At 45.0% G+C, this 18,450-nt stretch overlaps 1 protein-coding gene across 1 annotated transcript in view; it reads left to right on the plus strand.

Annotated features, from left to right (window-relative positions):
• Window positions 1–8,395: 8,395 nt before the first annotated feature.
• Window positions 8,396–18,450, plus strand: part of Majin (membrane anchored junction protein) — a 39,033-nt gene continuing 28,978 nt past the window's right edge. The window contains exon 1 of the mRNA XM_021152160.1: window positions 8,396–8,628. The gene's annotated coding sequence lies outside the window, so the exon portion shown is untranslated. The remainder of the gene's footprint in view (window positions 8,629–18,450) is intronic.

Consider the following 18,450-nt stretch of genomic DNA (forward strand, 5'->3'; position numbering starts at 1 on the left):
TGTATGTATATACATATATAGAATATACATATGTATATATATATATATATATATATATATACACACACACACACACATATATACATATATATCGTGGGATAGGATGGCACACACCTTTAATCCCAGCACTTGAGGAAGTTAGAGTTATGTGGAGTTTGAAATCAAAGTGATCTACATGGAGACTTCCAGGCCAACCTGGGATATATATATATATATATATATATATATATATATATATATCAAGACTTTGTCTCAGAAATACAAGAAGGGGCTGGAGAGACGGCTCAACAGTTACGAAGCCACACTGTCAGACAGCTCATAGCCACCTGGTAACGCTAGCTCGAGGGACTCTAGTCTCTCTTCTGAACTCTTTGGACATCTTCATGTACATGTGCACATTCCTCAGGGACACACACACACACAACTAAAGTAAACCTTTTTAAAAATAATAAAGGGCCGGGATGTGTTTGATGATAGAGTACTTGCCTAGCATACATGAAGCCCTGGGTTCAATCCCTGGCATTGCAAAAATTTAAGTAAGTATGGGTCTAGGAAGACACATTAGTGGGTAAAGTGTTTGCTTTGAAAGTTTACGTGCCTGAGTTCAATCTGCAGATAGCAAACAGGCAAGGTGGTATGTTGTAGGACATGCTTCTACCCTTAGTGCTGAGGACAGAGAGACAGGCAGATCCCTGGGACTTGCTGGTCAGCCAGCCTAGGCTATTTGGTGAGTTTCAGGTCAGTGAGAGAATCTGAAAAAGGAGGAGGAGGAAGAAGAGGAGGGGGGTGCCCAGTCCTTGAGCAATGACACCTAAGATTGTCCTCTGGCTTCTACAAGCACGAGTACACGCATGTATGCACACCTGTGCATACTCTGTATCCACACACACAAGCATGCACACACACAAAATGTGAAGTGAGCTGGAGAGCAGAAGGGTCCCTGCTTAGCAAGTGTAAACCCCTTGCTTCAGACTCCAGTACAAACACACATACAATGCAGAGAGTGGAATTAGGAAGAAAGGAATGGCTGCCAGGCATGGTGGCATATGCCTCTGTCAAAAAAAAGGCTACACAGAGAAACCCTATCTCGGATCAGGTAAAAAAAAAAAAAAAAAAAAAAAAAGGTCGGTGTTATAGGGAAGGCATCTCCAGGGATGTGTCATTAGTGGGAGAGTACAGGGAGTCGGACATTCAAAAACCTAGGTAGGAATGTCCTAGGCAGAGAATAGGGAGTAAGCGAAGAATCTGGGGTTGGAACAAGCTAATTACATTTGAAGGCAAGAAAGGATACTGATGCGATCAGAATTCCATCAATAATGAGGGAGAAAGACAAAGACAAGGCTGGAGCATGGGCCAAGAAATTGTGTTGCCCACAAAAGACATTGCATGGGGCGAGTGAGGAGCCCCTAGACAGTTTTAAGCTGTTATGTTTTGTGGAGGTGGTTTCACACACACACACACACACACACACACACACACACACACACACACACACCATTTTGTTTGAGAGAGAGTTTTGAGCTTAAGCTGGCCTTAATCTCACTCTGTAGCCCAGGCTGCTCTCTATCTCCTGATCCAGCTGCCTGTTCCAGCCACTGAGATCGCAGGTGAGTGGCCCTATTTCATGTCCCACTTTCACATTACAACAATTTATTGAAGGCCATCGAGGTGGCTCAGTAGGCAGAGGCAGTAGTGATCAGACTGACAATCTGAGTTGGGTCCCCAGAACTCTCAAAAGGTGACAAGACAAACCAGATTCCTGGGAATCGTACTGTGACCCCACATGTGTGTCACCACACGTTCAGACCTATGCTCACTAGTTCTTTCTCACACATAAGATAAAATGTATTAATTAATTAAAAAAAACCTATCTATTAACATGCCTATAATCCCAGAACTTGAGAGAGAGAGGCAGGAGGATCACCACAAGTTCAATTCTAAGGCTAGCCAGGTCTACTGTGAATGTTTAAGGACAGTTTGTGCTATAGATGTGAGGCTATCTCAATGACAAAAAGTGGGGGTGGTCTGGAAAGGGGGGGCAGGTTGAACAGGTGGGTGAAAGCAAAGCATTTCTGTGCAAGCGTGACAAACCTGCGTTCAGTCCCCAGATGCTGAGGTGGGATGAGAAGCGACCCCTCGGAAGCTGTCCTGTGACCTCCCATGTGATCTGTGAGGCCACAGCACGCACAGCTTACACGTTTGTATGCCCTGTCTCTCCTGCTCTCCAAAACAGTTCCGCATTGACTACCACTCCATGCCACGCACTGCTAAAGGCACAGGAAGTGAGAGAGAGCAGAACACCTCAAACGCCTGTCTGTCTGAGTCTTACATCTTAGTGGGATGAGGGAGAGATGAGGGGAAAGAAAGGAAGGATGGAGGGGGTGGTTAAGTCTAACTTAACGACTTCCTGGCTCAACTGTGTGAGTGTGTGCACATGTATCTGCTTCGTGCCTCTCCACTTCTTTTTGAGACAGGAAACCTAGCTAGCCAAAGGGCCTCAGGGATGATCTGGTCCCACTACGCCCCTCCTAACGCTGGGGTTACAGGTGTATACCTGCTCTCAGGTTTTTACATGGATTGGGGGATCTAAACTTAGGTCCTTACATTCCGGTTCGACTCCTTCAAGATTCAGGTGGGTTTTTGGTTATTGCTGTTTTGTTGTTGGTTTTTTTTGGTTTTTGGTTTTTGGGTTTTTTGTTTTGTTTTGTTTTTTGGTTTTTCGAGACAGGGTTTCTCTGTGTAGCCCTGGCTGTCCTGGAACTCACTCTGTAGACCAGGCTGACCTCAAACTCAGAAATCCACCTGCCTCTGCCTCCCGAGTGCTGGGATTAAAGGCGTGCGCCACCACGCCTGGCTTGTTGTTGGTTTTGTTTTCTTTTTGTTTTTGAATCTGTAAAATAGAAATGAAAAGAAAACAAATCCACTTACAACCCATTTTTTATGCATGTATAACATACATGTGTATTCATATATGTAAAATGGATATGTATGAAGTGAAAACAGACAATCACTTCCCAAAGCCTAGAGTGGAGCCTCATGTGGTGGTGCACGTCTTGCTCCCTGTGCTCCAGGATGGTGGGAGTGGGAGGATCAGGAGTGCAAAGCCAGGTTCATCCACATAGAAAGTACAGGGAGGGGCTGGAGAGATGGCTCAGTGGGTAAGAGTGCTGACTGCTCTTCTGAAGGTCCTGAGTTCAAATCCCAGCAACCACATGGTGGCTCACAACCATCCATAATGAGATCTGACTCCCTCTTCTGGAGTGTCTGAAGACAGCTACAGTGTACTTACATATAATAAATAAATAAATCTTTAAAAAGAAAGGAAGGAAGGAAGGAAGGAAGGAAGGAAGGAAGGAAGGAAGGAAGGAAGGAAGGAAGGACGGGGAGTTTGAAGCCAGCTTGGGACACCTGAGATACAGTTTCTAAAAGAAAATAACAATAACAACAACAAAAAAAAAACCAAAAGTGCTTATATCAGCAATATTCCTGATGGGAGAAAGCTGGAAACAACCCAAATACCTAACACCTGTCAACTAAAAATAGGTAGACTGGAATATTTTACCTGGAAAATTTTTACAGCAACGGGAATGAGTAAGGCATAGAGCTGTCTGGGACAGTACGGATAAAAACTCACAGATGCCATCATGAACTGTGGCAGCGACACTGCTCCAGGTCTCACCTAACAGCCCAAGGAGACCCCTCATCTTTTGGAGACCCCAACACAGGTCAAATTGGGTCCTCTGGCTCATCTGTGCAAAAGCAGCTTCAGGACGAGCCAGCATGAGGCACAGCCGAGGGTCATTAAAGAGCTTTTAATATAGACCTTCAGGGTGAGGGTTGAGAGGAAGAGAGGCACTCAGGAAGGACACGCCCCAGAATATGGGTACAGGTTCCTCAAGAATGAGTCTCATTTTATTGTTCTCATAATAACCAGTCACACTATTTTGGTTGTGTTTGAAGCTATAGCTTCAGAGAGTTGTTATGGAACCTAAATGAGATCACAAAGTGGTTCCCAGGGTTTCTGACAGGATTAAAATTGATAGCTTACAAATGGAACAAAATGGAGAGAGTTCCAGAGGACCCAGGTTCGATTCCCAGCACCACATGGTAGTTTACAACCACCTGTAACTTCAGTTCCAGAAGATCTGACACCTTTTTCTGACCTCCAGGGCTACTAGGCATGAACCAACAGACATGCAGGAAACATCTATACAAATAAAACAAAATTTTGTTTGTTTGTTTGTTTGTTGAGACAGTTTCTCTGATTAGTCCTGGCTGTCCTGGAACTCCCTTTGTAGACCAGACTGGCCTTGAACTCAGAGATCTGTCTGCCTCTTGTCTCCCAAGTGCTGGGATTACAGGCATAAACCACCATGCCTATCTATGAAAATAATTTTAAGGGGCTAAAATGAGATTATCATTACTGTAAACCAAGTTTATAATCATGCTTGGGATTCCCCAATCATATCTGGACAAAGAAACAAGCCCTAGCCAGGTGGAGGCACATGCCTTTAATCCCAGCACTTTTTAACATTTATTTATTGGTTGGGAGCACACACTCAGTTCTCCTTCTAACAGATGGGTTCCAGGGCTTGAACTCGGGACATCAGGTTTGATAGCATGCGCTTTTACTCTCTGAGCCATCTCAACACCACGTTCTTATTCTCTGAACGTGTTCACTGCATGAGAATTCTCTGAGCTATCTATCTATGACATGTGCTATTTTCATCTACGTCTAATAAACTTCAGGAAAATGAGTTTGTGTGGAGGGTGTTGAAACTGGAGCTACAAGGGATTGTGAGCCACCATGCTGGGAACCAAACCCAGCTCCTCCACAGGAGGAACACATGTTCTTAACTGGAGCCATCTCACCAGCACCTCCCTAAATGCTAACTCTTGTTAAGGAAGAATAAAGCCAGGCTTGGTGGCTCATGCCTGTAATGCTGGCACCTGGGAAGCAGAGGCAGTAGGCAGTTCTAGGTCAGCCTAGTCTATACAGTGATACCCTGTTTATACCCCAGGTGAGGGAAGGTGAAGCAGGGTAGCCAGGAATTTGAGGCCAGCTTGGGCTACGTGAAATTGTGTGTGTGTTTTAAAGATTTATTTATTTATTATATATAAATACACTGTAGCTGTCTTCAGACACTCCAGAAGAGGGCATCAGATCCCATTACAGATGGTTGTGAGCCACCATGTTGTTGATGGAATTTGAACTCATGACCTCTGGAAGAGCAGTCAGTGCTCTTAACCACTGAGCCAGGTCTCCAGCCCCAAGATTGTGGGGTTTTTTTGGTTTTTGTTTTGTTTTTTGTTTTTGTTTGTTTGTTTGTTTGTTTTTGTTTTTTCGAGACAGGGTTTCTCTGTGTAGCCCTGGCTATCCTGGAACTCACTTTGTAGATCAGGCTGGCCTCAAACTCAGAAATCTGCCCACCTCTGCCTCCTGAGAGCTGGAATTAAAGGCGTGTGTCACCACGCCCGGCGAGATTGTGTTTTAAAAGAAATAAGCCAATCAAACACACACACACACACACACACACACACACACACACACACTTTAAGAAGAAAAAAGGAAAGAAAACAAGAAAGCGAGGAAGGCAGGAGGGAGGGATTTGAGCACAGTGACTTGGGAGGCGGAGGCAAGCAGCCTGAGCTACAGAGCAAGATCCTGTCTCAAAGCAAACAAGGACTGAATACTTGCCTAGCGTGTGCACCTTAAAGGAAAGGCAGGCAGGAAAGAAGGAGAAAAAAAAAGGGGAAAGAAGGGGTTGGGGAGAGAAACCCTGGGGTCTTGTGGCCATGTGGGCTTCATCAGCAGTCAGAACCATGGACAGATCCGAGGCTGCCTTCTGGAACTCCAGAAACTGGAGGTTCTGGGTCTCACTGAGGTGACTCACATCAGGAAAGATTCAGACCTTCCTTTGGATGAGGTGTGTCAGCACCTTTGGGGATCATTGCCATTCAGCAGCCAGGAGAGAATTCCCTAGGGAATGTGTCTATCTGGTCTATGTAGATTCTCATTCCCTTGCAAAGGGGTCTATATACAGTCCCTCTTCTTTCTAAACCAGTGAATGCTGAACTCTCCCTAAGACGGCTTGAGCTGGATCTCACAGATCCAATGGCTGTCCCTTTTCTTCCTGTCTGTCATAGGCTTGTGTCTATCTGGCACAGAAGAACATGCTAAGGACCCCGAATTACTTAGAAGCTCACTCATGACCCAGTCTGAATCTCACTCCTGCGTCCTATGCTCCACGGGCATGTCTGAGCCTCTGTGAGGAGCGCCTATCTGAAGGACCTTCGGACCTCAGATGTGTGTGTTCAGAGGGGGAGGGGGACAGTGGACTTCCTGGCCAGCTGCTCATCTGCTCATCTTTTTAGGAATTTCACAGTCTTCCTTGGATATTTATTTATTTATTTATTTATTTATTTATTTATTTATTTATTTGCCTTCTCTCCTATGTAGCCACCACTTGCAGGAACTACCTCTACTTCTTAACTACACACAAAGGACTACACAGCAAGGACTTGGATAGAACCTCAGAGCTACAGGAGGCCGCTTTAAGTGTTCCTCTGGTACCCCATCCCTTCTCTCAGTCATACATCTCACACCTGGGTGGCCAGCAGGATTCACCCACTCACAGTGACCCAGATAATGCAACACAGAGAAGGAGGAAGTGACTATGTAACAGTCTCTACCCTTGGAGACCTGCCTCATACCCAGGGCTGCGTTTCTGAGCCAGGCAGCTTTGCTCCCGGTGGCCCTGCCAGGCCCTATCCCTGCCTGCTGGCTTTCCTGAGCGGGAGGGCTGTTGCCTGGCAAGTAATTGGCCCTGTGAGTCCCAGAGGGAGCCAGGAGAGACTGGGGAGGAGCCCTAGGTGTGGTAGGAAGTGAAGCTATTAAGAGGCTCCTCCCTCAGCCCTAGGGACCCAGGGATTATATAGGCAGCAGGGGTTCTTAAAGGAGACATGAACTATTCTGACCCTGTCTCAAGAGGATCCCGAGTCTTCAGGGTATTAGGTATTAGAGCAATGGAATCTCTGATCTACCATTCTGAATCTCCTCCCTACAAGCCCGCTCCTTTCCAAGGACAGGATTTGTCCTGGGAGTTCCTGTGAACAAAGGATCAGGGTATGGTTAGGCTTATGTTTAGGCTAAAGGAGATAGGATAGTAGGCTGGCCTTGAATTCAGATCTACCTGTCTCTGCCTCCCATGACTTGGATTAGTGGTGGGCCTCCATGACCAGCCCTCTGTTTTTAGAGGCAGGGTCTCATGTATCCCAAACTCCTGTGTTCTCCAGGATGACCGTCTGGTCCTCTGCTCCTGAATGCAGGATTACAGGGAGCTCCAGCACCCGCTCAGATATGCACCGCTGGAGCCTTGTGCATGGTAGGCAAGCACCCAACCAATGAGCTACATCCCAGCCCACGAGGTCCTCTTTAGATAAAACAAGTCTGCCCCTGAGATTCAGTTTCCTAAGCCAGTAGGTGCTTAATGGCTCTAAGTATGAAGAGGAAGCATGTGGAAGGGGTGAGGGTGCGGAAGGACAGTCCTTACTCCTTACGGAGGGAACGGCAGGTTAAGCAGAGAAATGCAGAGCTTGGACAACAGAGAGCCACGGGTCCATCTCCCACAGATGCGGGCCCATCATCACCAATCCAGCACACTAGGCTGTGTAGGCAAGGATGCCAAATTCCCTAATGATTCAGAACATAAAACCCGACCAACAGGAAGCAGAATACCATGACTGATCAAGCATCCTGACTTCATAAGTCCTTTCATTTCCTGGTTGGATTAAATCAGACTACAAAAGATCTGCCCTAGGGTCTGGCAATGAGGATGAAAGGCAAGCATACACCACAGTGCTATGTATGGAGAGTGCCTGGCACAGAGGAGAGACCTCAAAGTAGTTTGTACCCGACTGGAGCAGGTGCGCAGGTGGGAAGAAAGCAATGCATGCGTAAATCTCAGTGTAAAACGCTCCTGGGCATCCGGCCCATCATTCCCAGAACCTACATGGTGGAAGGAAGCAAAATGCTGCTTGTAAAACACACACACACACACACACACACACACACACACGGTTTTTGTTTGTTTGTTTTTGGAGACAGGGTTTCTCTGTATAGCTCTGGCTGTCCTGGAACTCACTCTGTAGACCAGGCTGGCCTCGAACTCAGAAATCCGCCTGCCTCTGCCTCCCAAGTGCTGGGACGCCCGGTGCGAGAAAGTTTTTTTTTTTTTTTTTTTTTTAAAGAAACAATAACATAGCCAAGGGATAGGTCACGAGGCTGCGCGTGACGCTCAGAAGTTAGGTGTTCTTGCGCAGGCTTCAGTTTTGTGAAACCCCGCCCTGCCTCAAATCTGCGCGTGCGCGGAGGCTTTGGCGGGAAGTTCCAAGGCTTTGCCTGTGCACATCAAGCTAAAGGCCGAGCGAGTTCAGAGGAGACCGACGAGAACCTGAGTCCCTGGCCCGCAGTCCTTTGACTTCGACGTCCTCTCTGGAAAAAAAAAAAAAAAGATTTCTGAGCAGGAAGTCAAGCGTGGCCACTTTTCTGAGGTGCTGGAGGAACCCTAGTCAGTGTGCGAGCGAGCGGCAAGTGTGGCGGTCGGCGCCTGAGCGATCGAGGCTGAGGTAACCGCCGCCCCGCTGCTGGTGTCCCGGGCTTTGGAGGGGAGTTGCTGGGCCGGGCCCCACACGCAGCCTCTGCAGGGACCCCTGGTCCCTGAGGCCTGGCTTGGGGATTGCCCAACCCGGCGGTTGGCTCTAAGGCCTTGAAGGGCAGGCTGGGCACTGGTGCAGGATGGAAGCTCGAAGAGTGTGGAGAGCTGGGGTGGCAGTGGCGGGGAATGGCCGCCGTGAGCCTCCAGATGGTAACCAGCTCAGAGATGATGAGAGCTATGTCTTCTGGGCTACTGGGGAGTGCTCTTCAAGCCTCTCATGGCCAGGGCGCTGCCATGGTTGCCAGGGACACCTATCCAGCTTTCTCAGACACTCCCCCCACCCAGTCCTTCTGTACAGAAACTTCCAGATAGTCAAAGGGAGTGTTCATTCTGGCTTATAACTACTCCCTAACCCAGGTTTAATAGTGCACACACACACGCACGTGCACACACACACACACACACAAACACACACACGAGCACAGACACACACACGACTTTTCCATTGAAATGTTTCCTGTCACATGTTTTGTTGTTTTTTCTTGTGTTTTGTTTTGCTTTGCAGTCTTTCTTGCTTGGTGGTTTTGCTCATTTCTTTATTTTTTGTTTGTTTTGTTTGTTTGGTTTTTGGTTTGGATACTCATGGAATCAGGGTCTCATGTAACCCAGGCTGGCCCGAAACTCAGCACATAGCTAAGGATGACCTTGAACTTCTGATCCTGCCTCCACCCTGAGTGCCAGGATCACAGGGATGGGCGACTGACCTATTTTCTGGGGCTGGAGAAATAGTTCATAGACTAAGTGCACAGGTTCCTCTGAGAGGAACCAGGTTTTGATTCCCAGCACTCACATGGGGGTCCACAGCTATCAGTAACTTCAGGTGCAGGGGATCTGATGTCCTCTTCTGGCCTTTGTGGGCACCAGGCTCAATGTGGTGTACAGACATATATAGAAGCAAAACACCGATATACACAAAACAATAATAGCAAAAACAATTATATTTAAAGAAAAATATTTGAAGAAATTTCTTTCCTAAGATTCCCTGTTGACCCCAGGAAGGGCATGTGTATGTCTTTGGATAGGTGTTCAGGTAACTGGGTAGCTCTCAGCAAACTGGGTTTGCTTTTTTTTTTTTTAACATTTCTTTTTCTTTTTTCATTTTCATGCGTATGTGGTGTGTGTATGTGTATTCACATGTGTACGAGGCCTGAAGTTGATGTTAGAATTTGACCTCCATTACTCTTCAACCTCATCAATTGAGGTGATGCCTCTCAATCAAACCTAGAGCTTGTGAGTACAACCAGTCTTGCTAGGCAGCTTGCTGTGGAGATCCCTGTCTCTGCCTCCTGAGGCTGGCATTCCAGTCACCAGACATTTACATGGGTGCTGGAGGCCCTAACTTTGGTCTTCACACTTGTATGACAAACACTTTCATCTCTGAGCTATCTTGTCTGCTTTCTTTCCTTTTTTAACAACAGGGTCTGGCTCTTGAGCCCAAGCAGCCTTCACACTCATAACACTTCTCCTTCATCCTCCTGAGGGCTAGGGTTTCAGGTGTGAGCCATGGTGCATAGCCACAGGAGTCATCTTTGACTGTCCCTGTCCTTCACCTGGTCAAGTAACTGGATCATGAGTTGGCATCTTTCAGGTCTCTCTACACTGCAGTTCTATTTTATCACTAAAGACCACCCTACTGATAGCTTCTGTCTGGAACAACAGGAGTCTATGTAATGTGGTCCTGTTCATCTCTTTTTTTTTTTTTTAAATCACGTTTCTTTTATCTGTTTATTTATTCTTATATGAAAGCACACTGTAGTTGTCTCCAGAAGCGCCAGAAGAGGGTGTCATATTACAGGTGGTTGTGAGCCACCATGTGGTTTCTGGGATTTGAACTCAGGACCTTTGGAAGAGCAGTCAGTGCTCTTACCCGCTGAGCCATCTCACCAGCCCCCCTGTTCATCTCTTGTTTCAAGTTGTCTTCATTACTGTTCTGTTGCTGTGAAGAGATACCATGACTAAGGCAACACTTATAAAAGAAAGCATTTAATTGGGGCTGGTGTACAGTTTCAGAGGGTTAGTCCATTATCATAGTGTCAAGCAGGCATGATGCTGGAGACAGAGCTGAGAGCTACATCCTGATCCACAGGCAACATGCTGAGAGACACACAGGGCCTGACACTTCAAAGCCCATCCTTAGCAACACACTTACTCCAAGGCCACACCTACTCCAATAAATTCATACCTCCTAATCCTTCTTATCCTTCTCAAATAGTGTGTCAACTGGGGACCAAACATTCAAACATGAGCCTATAGAGACCATTCTCATTCAAACCACCACACATTACTACAGTAAACTAGGCAGCTGTATCCTAGAAGTTGAAAGGAACAGGCAAGAGAGTCAGGAATTTAAGATTATCTTTAGGTGCAGTTAAAGGCCTGTCTGGGCTGCTTGAGAACCTGTGTCAAAACAGCAAAGCAAAGCAAGCAAACAAACAAAAAGCCACCAACCATCTAGTGTGCATGTTTGTGTATGTGTGTGTGTGTTATTTATATACACGTTAACGTGAGGATGTGTACAGATGAGTACAGATGTGCATGCATGTGTTTGCATAAAGGCCAGCGGCTTCTATGATGCCTTTCAATGCTTTTTGATTTGGATAGGCTCTATAATCCATAAACAGCCTCATAAGGAAGGCCTTTGTTCCATCTCTGCACTTCCTCCCTAGATGATATCATCCCTTCTGACAACTTCCAGTGCCACTGGCACACTGCTGACTCGACTTTGTATTTCCATCCTGGTTTCCATCCCTTGCAGAGGAGGACACTGCTTCCTCAGTATAACCATTTAGCTAGTGTATAAGTCCTGTCAGACTTCACAGAAACAGAGCTATAGGTTCTAGCCCCTACAGCTTTTTCTCCAGAATTGGCAGTTAAGAGTAAGCACTATTGCTTACCCAGTTTCCAGAAGTCATCCTTGATTCCTGTATCCTTCTCCTCCATTAATGTAATGCATCTCAAGTCCAGTTATCGCTACAAAAGCTCCAGGTCCCAGGTAGCAGCAACTTTCTACCTACCGCTCAGCTTCTGTCCTTTTCTTCCTAGCAGCCAGATATTAAAATGCCTAAGGCCAGTGACATGGTTCAGTGGGTAAAGGTACCTGCTGCCAAGCCTGCCGCTGAGTTCCATCTAGGGGTCCCGCGTGGCAGAACTGACCTCTGACCTCCTGGATTTGCTGTGGCATATTTGTACCTATAAACAAAATAAGAAATTCTGAGATTAAAGGTGTGTGCCACTACATGTGGCTGCTGGCCTAGTCTTAGCCTTGCTGTGTAACTCTGCCCAAGTCAGATGACCTCAGGGTAGACCTGTCAGGTTAGTGTGTGTAGTAGTAGGGATAGAACTGAGGGCCTCATGAACGCTGAGCAAGAAGTCTATAAGTGAGCCTTTGTTTTTAAGACTGAGTTTCACTAAATTGCCTGTCTTCATAAATTTAGTGAGTACAATTTTATATCCCCAATATCTCACCAAAAATTGAATTAAAGCTATTAAAATATTTCAAATTTCCTGAGTGAAGTTTTCTTCCCTTATATAATGAGGAGGTCTTTTTGGATTTTGTTGTTATTGTTTGTTTGTTTTTTCATTTTATTTTCTTTTTTTAAGACAGGGTTTTGCTGTGTAGCCCAGGCTGCCCTTGAATTTGCAGCCATCCTCCTACCTCAGCCTCCTCAGTGCTAGAATTACAGGTGCAAGCCACCACAACCAACTACATTTTTACTATTAACTTAATTTCCTCAGAGTGTTCCACTGTTCCATGCCAAGAACAAAGTTGTGTGTCCTGGAAGCTTTCTTCCACACTTTCATGTCCCCTCCTTCTGCCTCTAAGGCCCTTGAGTTATGTATCTCAGAGACACAGGGCTCATAGCTCAGCTTTGTGAAAGGCGCTTTCTTTATCTTGATGAGGCTGTTCTTCTGCCATTTGCCCTTCTGAAACTACAACTTTGCTTCTCTTTCTTCTAGTTTACTGCTTTAAGCAGTAGACCCAGTTGGTATAACCAAAATAAAAATAAAAATTCCTATTACCTGCAGTTTTACATCAAAATGATTCCTGGGACAGGTGAACTTGAGAAGCTTAGGGTAGGCGACCTTGTGAGAAGAGCTGGGGAGAGGCGGGATGCAGCATGCGCCTTGGTATGCTAATAGACACCACCACAGTTGTCACCAGTTTCTTTTGGACCTGATACTGGGTAGGGTAGTGAGAAAAGGAAATGTTGTTTTCTAGAGTAGGAGCACAGTCTGGGGCCTACCTATTCAGCAGAGGTAGCTTCCATTCGCTCTCAGTGTGGTTAAGGAGAAATGGAAGGTGTACTTAGCTGAGTCATTTAAGAGTTTGACTTCTGATTTATTGAGTTGTTTCCTAAGACATTTTAATTTTATTTTCAGAGTATCTTCACAACTATTGTTTACCCTTCCCTGCTAAACAAAATCAAATCTGACACAGCTCTAAAGGCAAATTTTTTGCAGCACAGAGGCCAATGTTAAAGGTTATGTCTTAGTAGAAAGGATCAGAAGAAACAGGTAAAAGAACAGGATGATGTTACGAAGCACGGAAGCATCCAAGAATCTGGAGCTGACCATCAGTCTCTTCCTGTTTATATTTTAACACATTTTTTTCTTGAGACAGGGTCTTACTATGTAGACAAGGCTGGCCTGCAACTCACAGATCCACCTACCTCTGCCTTTGGAGAGCTGGGATTAAGGGTGTATGCCACTAAACCTACACTTAACACTGTTTCTTTGCTTTCTGTGTAGCCCTGGCTAACCTGAAACTCACATGGAGACCAGGCTGGCATCAAACTCAGAGATCATCTTGCCTCTGTTGAGAATAAAGACACACACCACTCACCCTGCCCAGCTCTTGAAAACAATGCATCATGTGGCTTAACTCTTCATACCCCAATCATAATTTTAATAACAACTAATCAGAAAAGTTGATATTTTGGTTTAATATATTTAAGCCAGAATGAGTTTCCTGGAATTACCTGAGGGAAGAGGATATCATTTAATAAACTGACTGAACAATGATAGGCTGTGGTGAAAATTTCGCAGACCAAAGGAATCATACTGTTTCTGTTTGTTTGTTTTGTCTTTGTTTCTTGAGACCAGGTTTTTCTCTGTAGACCAGGCTGTCCTCGAACTCAGAGATCTGCCTGCCTCTGTCTCCCGAGTGCTGGGACCAAAGGCGTGCGCCACCACGCCCAACTAGGAAGCATACTCTTCACAATCCGTCCAGACAGCACTGTGACGGAGACAGACATCCCTCCTTTGCTGAGGTTGCTTCCCTCAGTGTCCTCTAAAATTAAATAGTTTGAACTGTAAGTGCCCTGTCTGCAAAAATCTCGTTGAAAGAAACAGGCTAGCCGGGCGTGGTGGCGCACGCCTTTAATCCCAGCACTCGGGATGCAGAGGCAGGCGGATTTCTGAGTTCGAGGCCAGCCTGGTCTACAAAGTGAGTTTCAGGACAGCCAGGGCTACACAGAGAAACCCTGTCTCGAACCACCACCACCACCACCACCCCTCCAAAAAAAAAGAAAAGAACAAGTCAAAGGTGTGGTCTCCTAAGCTCTTATGTCTGATGTACAGCTTCCTGTAACTTTCCTGGATTTGTTTTCTTCCATCCAGAGTTTTAGACTTTGACCTTTATTCTGTAAGGTCCCATCAACTTAATAGTTACTGACACCTAATGTCACCATGACTACAGTAGTCCTCAGCTGGTCTTGGTTGCTTGCGGGTTCTTCTTTTTTTCCCACCTTTTATCTCCCCACCCCATCTGTCTTACCCCCATCACTAAATAGAAGAGAAAGAAGGATAGACTGGGGGGGGGGGAATAGAGATCCCTGAATCTAATTTCCTTCATTTTGTTTCTTCTTTGAACATGACAATTAACCACAACCACCCCCCCTAAATGACCACCAACCACCAACCCTGCCTATTGAGGTTCTAGAATTTACTTACTCTCTGAAAAGTTCCCAGGGGGCTGAAGAGATGGCTCAGCGATTAAGAGCGCTGAATGCATTTCCAGAGGTCCTGAGTTCAATTCCCAGCAACCACATGGTGGCTCACAACCATCTGTAATGGGATCTGACGCCCTGTTCTGGTGTATCTGACAGCTACAGTGTACTCATATAAATAAAATAAGTGAATCTTTAAAAAAAAGAAAAAGAAAAGAAAATTTCCCATGATTCCAAACTTCACACAACTGCAGAAACTATCTGGAGCTGACAAAACCACACCCCCAGTGAAGGACCAGGCAAATCATAGCTGCTTTGGTCAGCCTGAAGCAGCCCCACATCTCACATCTGGGATTAAAACAAAAGCACATTTTTATAATATTTCTATTGTTTTATTTTATTGATTTACATTTCAAATGTTATTTTTAAATTTTATTGGTTATTTTATTTACATTTCAATTTTTTTTTAATTTTTATTTTTTGAGAAAGCGAAATTCTAGAATTGTCACTACAGTAGCAAAAGTTGGAAACTAGCCCTATAAAATTCTTGAGCTACTACTGCCATGGGGTTGTTTTGGACTATGCTGTCTAATCTTTATTTTCAAATGAAGTAATTATTGTGTGGTGTTTGTATCTGAAGCAGGCAGCCAGCAATTAATAGGGACAGGCCTCAGCTAGAAGAGAGCTGTTTTTTATTTTCTCAGCCAGCCAACCATGGTGCAACACATGAAGCTTACTCTTTGGACTTTCATTTTTAGCAAATGTCCTTCATTTCTTTTTCTTACGTGCCCCAGGCCATAGGCTGTGGGAAGATGACTGGATCTGCAGCGCTCTGAATAACTTGAGTTTCTGAGGCAAACCTAAGCCTCACTAGGTGGGCTCCCTGCCTACTTAGAAAAATCATCTGAATCCAACGCTGATCCACTTCACCTTGGATTCCTGCCATCCCCTGAGCAAGGGAAAATTACCATTTTTCCCCTCAGGATGTGCGCAGCATTTCCTCTCTGGTAGCTTTGCAATTGGCAGAAATTACTTTTCATTTTTGACTGAAATTCTACTCTAAATAGTCCCTGCCTCCAAACAGCCAAGATCAGACACTGGGATACCTCCTTACTTACAGCCCAGACTTGAACTTTGGAAATTTCAAGAAATTCAGTTTCTTTGGCACATAGATTTTTTAAAAAGACTTATTTATTTTATGTATGTGAGTACACTGTAACTGTACAGATGGTTGTGAGCCTTCATGTGGTTGCTGGGAATTGAACTCAGGACCTCTGCTCACTCCAGCCCAACTCATTCCGCTTCCCCCCCTTGCTCTGCACATATCTTTTATAATGTTGCCACAGATTTTTCTCTGCTGAACAGAAAGAAAGGGTGTAAGATACAGAGGAAAAAATAATGAAACGAGTACAGACTGTGACAATGTATGCATGCAATACCAGAACTCTGGGAGACTGAGGCAGGAAGGTTGTTGTGAATGGGAGGCAGGTCTGGACCACAATAACCACATTAGTGAGCTCAAGGCTTTGTTGGGATGCATAAGCATATGGACTCAGTAGTGTGAGTTTATGTTTATAATCTTGGTTTCTTCCTCTCTATAACTTGAAGAAGTTAGGCTAACAAAGTAGTTGATGGACATACACTCCTTCAGAAGTACTTCAGCTTCCTCTTCTGTCAAGTTTATGCTGCCTGTTGCATAAGCTGCAAGTGAGAGAATACCTATTCAGAACACAGAATAGGGGGTAGTAAAAGTGGTTGTTAGCTAGTCACACCCTGAGACCCCAGCTTGTTTCAGTAAATATTGTTTGGGGGTTTCTACCCCACCTTAGATGGTTTAGTTCCTAAATAAAAGAAACAAAACCTTTATATTTATAATAAGCCTTAAAGAATTAGAGCTGGGCAGATATCAACCCTCTGTGCTATTTTGTCTACTTTCCTGTCAATAACCCTGACATTATTTGTCATGTTCTGCCAACAGGCTGGCTCTCATGGTCATGCCCTCAGGATCCACCTACCCCATGGTACCTTCCTTCTTCCTCCACTTTCCTCTGTGGTCTCTGCCCTAGACACCAAGCCCAGGAACTGAAGCCCTGCTTACCTCTCTTCTGCCCAGCTACAGGCTGTAGGCCTCTTTAATCAACCAATAGTTTTAAATTAAGGAGCTAGGTTTTCACAACAAAAGCTGGCATAATGAAGAATTCACTGTCTTGAGACAACTAGACTTTGAGATATAGAATTTAGTATTAAAATACATAGCAACAGACCAAACCTCATCACCAGCTATTTAGAAGGTTGAGGCAGGAAGATCCCTGAGCTCAGTAGCTCAGCTACAGTGAAGCTGTACTGGAGACAGCTACAGTGTACTTGAATAAAAATAAATAAATCTTAAAAAACAAAACCTGTTTTGTGTTCAGGGTCAGTCTGAACCACATAGGACCCTTTGTTCTTAAAGCAAAAACAGCCATTGTCACTGTGTAGGAAAACTGAGGCTCAAGCCTAAGGTGGAGAATTGCCATGAGTTTGAAGGCAGCCTAGGCTACACTGTTCCTAGCCAGCCTGGCTTACAAAGTAAGGACTTGCCTGAAATGTTTCTTATTAAAGAGGAAAAGATGGAGAGAAGAGAAGAGAGACTGATGTTCAAAAATCCAGTAGGAACATTAGGGCTGACCAAAAATTCTGTTTTGTGTTCATTATATCTCAGTTGTTTCTATTAAAATCAATGTCCAGGAGTTGTATACAACTCGGTAACTTTGATCCTTGGAAACTCTAGACCTCTTTATTATTAAAAGTCCTGCAAGTAAAGGCCAAGAAACTGCAATGTTTATGATTGGTGCTTTAACATGTAAACTTTCTAAACTACAGGAAAGCCCTAGAGAGGCTGGAGGTGTGGGCTGGAGAGGTGGCTCAGAGGTTAGTTAAGAGCACTGGCTGCTCTTTCAGAGGTCCTGAGTTTAATTCCCGGCAACCACATGGTGATTCACAACCATCCATAATGGGATCTGATGCCCTCTTCTGGCATGTAGAAAAATCAGTCTCGCTGATTTTTATCTCTGAACTCATGCAAAATGTGACTTGTCTTGGTTTGCTTTCTGTTGGTGCAATACGTCATCATGACCAAAAAGAACTAGGAGAGGAAGGGGTTGGCTTAGAGGCTACAGTTCATCATCAGGGAGAGCCAAGGCTCTGAGAACTGAGGCAGAGACCATGGAGGAATGCTTTCACTGTATAGCTCGCCTTGACTTGCTCCGTTTCCCATACAACTCAGGGCCACCTGCCCAACGGTGGCACTTCCCACAATTCCCACAATGGCTCACATCCGTCATTAATCAAGACCGTGCCTCACATATTGGCCCACAGGCCAATCTGATGGAAGCATTTTCTCAGTTGAGGGTCCCTCTTCCAAACTAGTCTAGCTAGTGTCAAGTCAACAACAGACACTATAACCAATCAGCACAGTCATAAAATGAAAAATGAAATCTTGAATGTTGCATACGCCTTTAATCCCAGTACTTGGGAGGCAGAGGCAGGTAGATCTCTGAGTTCAAGGCCAACCTGGTCTAGAGAGTGAGTCCTAAGACAACCAGGGCTAGACCATGTCTCAAAAGAAACCATGTCTCAAAAAAAAAATAAATAAATAAAACCAAACAAACTTGAATTTTCTCTTTTTGCGTTTATACAAATATGGTTCCAATATAGCATGTATCCTCACTATAGCATGTATCCTCACTATAACATGTATCCTCACTATAGCATGTATCCTCACTATAGCATGTATCCTCACTATA

This window comes from Mus caroli, chromosome 19 (genome assembly GCF_900094665.2).
Source record: "Mus caroli chromosome 19, CAROLI_EIJ_v1.1, whole genome shotgun sequence".
Classification (NCBI taxonomy): domain Eukaryota; kingdom Metazoa; phylum Chordata; class Mammalia; order Rodentia; family Muridae; genus Mus; species Mus caroli.